Below are 1,807 nucleotides of genomic sequence, written 5' to 3'. Positions count from 1 at the left end.
GCCCGAGGCGCACAGCCGGCCGCGGCGCCCCCTCACCAGTCGCTAGATGAAACTGCGCCGGTGAGATCCGCGGGCTCGGCACGCCGCCGCACGGCCACTCATCCTCAGTGAAGGCGGCGACAGCGAGCGGAGGGCGCCAGCAGGAGCGGCTCGCGGGCTCGGTCGGCTCCCGAGGCGGCGGACAGCACAGCCGGACTGAGGCGCCCGCAGGGGGTCGGGCGGAAGGCCGGGGCGGGCGGGACTGAGGAAGAAAGCGAGTGCTGATTGGCTGCGCTCGTGTATGCTTCGTGGCGATTGGCTAGCGCCTACCCAGAAGGCCTAGCGCGCGGTACCCCCGGGTTGGCCTTTGGCTGGCGCGGGTTAGAAACTTGACCCTGCCAGCCTCGGGGTGGTGTGTTGGCAGGGGCGGAGGCCCGAGGCCGGCTGCGGTGATGAAGTGTTTCTGCCGGCGTCAGCTGTCGCCCAAATAGAAAGGTCTGTCCCCTGGAACGCAATGGTAAACGTGGAACGGAGAAGAGAAGGAGCCAGGCCGGATGCCTCGGCACCTGGCCGCCACGTAGCAGAAGGTGAATGCACGGACGTGCTGCCCAGAAAAGCAAAGCCTCGCCGCTCGCCGGCTAGCGTTCCTCCCGAGTCGTCGGGCGGCTGTCACCCCCGCGGTCGCAGGCGTCACTGTGCGGCCGGCGGCCAGCGCGATCACGCCACCCGCTGGGGCCAGAGCCAGGCTTGCACGAACCTTCCCCCTCTTTAGCTCTGAATCTAAGGGCCCTTTTAAAAGTGGCTGAGCCAAAACTGCTGAAAAAAAAAGTAGAGACTCTGCAACGCACGGGCAGCATACTCCTGTGAATGTCCGCACTGTAAGCGCTCAGTAAACGCTTGTCAAAGGTAGCGTGACTCGGAGCAAACTTGAGGCAGGAGCTGGCTCCGCCTCTGCCACGTTGTATTTTGTGTAAGCCTTTTAGACCCGCGTTTCTTAGAGTCAGCTCAGCCTCGCTCCCAGGTCCAAAGCCTTCGTGGGACAGTAAGTTACTAGCTCCGAAACACCGCCAATGGCCAGGTGGCCCGGCCCGCGCTGTGGCCTTCAGTCCCAGCTGGGGCTCGCTGGGGCTCAGCGCCCCTTCTTTCCTTCCCAATGCCATGTCATTTCTTTGCTCCCCTGCCTTCTGCTTTGACATGGAACCAAAGGCAATCTGTAATGTAAAAACGGGGGTTTGGAAAATAAGCTGCATATGATAGAGTTCATGCTCATGAAAAAAACAAACAAAAAAAAAAAAAACCAGTAACCAGTAATGGCAAACAAAGCCAAGAACATAAATGAATATTGAAGAGAGTTCAAATGTTATCTACCTCTTGTATCTGGACAAATTAGCTTTTTCTGGCAGCTCAGTTTCCTGTTGCACAAGGAGGCCAATAAAATATTATACAATATTGAAAATTTAATTATATAGATAAAAATGCATAGCACTTAGCCGAATTTTAGCAGAGCTGTAACACTTTATAAACATTATACTACTTTTATACTTAAAATATTTCCTTTACAACTGAATGATAAGCCCTGAGAATACAAAAAAAGATGAGGTATTTTTACACAATAGAGTATTACTCAGCTATTTATATAAAAAAAGATGAACTCAGGCTTTCAGAGGTAGATGGATGCAACTAGAAACCATACTCATGAGTGAAATAAATCAGACTTGCATGTGTAAACATCGTGTTGTCTCCCTAGTGTAAAACCCTGAAAGAGTAAATAAAATCCAAAAGGTGAAGTAGACAACTGTGAAAGGGAAAGAGTCTGTTCTTTTTTTTT

General features: G+C 52.8%; 1 protein-coding gene across 3 annotated transcripts in view; it reads right to left on the bottom strand.

The window, feature by feature from the left end:
- Nucleotides 1-204, bottom strand: part of Ibtk (inhibitor of Bruton tyrosine kinase) — a 108,074-nt gene extending 107,870 nt beyond the window's left edge. For all 3 annotated transcript variants that reach the window (XM_023711903.1, XM_023711905.1, XM_023711906.1), the window contains exon 1: nucleotides 37-204. The gene's annotated coding sequence lies outside the window, so the exon portion shown is untranslated. The remainder of the gene's footprint in view (nucleotides 1-36) is intronic.
- Nucleotides 205-1,807: the final 1,603 nt, after the last annotated feature.

Source organism: Octodon degus, unplaced genomic scaffold (assembly GCF_000260255.1).
Source record: "Octodon degus isolate 3935 unplaced genomic scaffold, OctDeg1.0 scaffold00022, whole genome shotgun sequence".
NCBI lineage: Eukaryota > Metazoa > Chordata > Mammalia > Rodentia > Octodontidae > Octodon > Octodon degus.
Note: the sequence above shows the minus strand (reverse complement) of the source record. Positions and strands in the feature narration are given on the sequence as shown.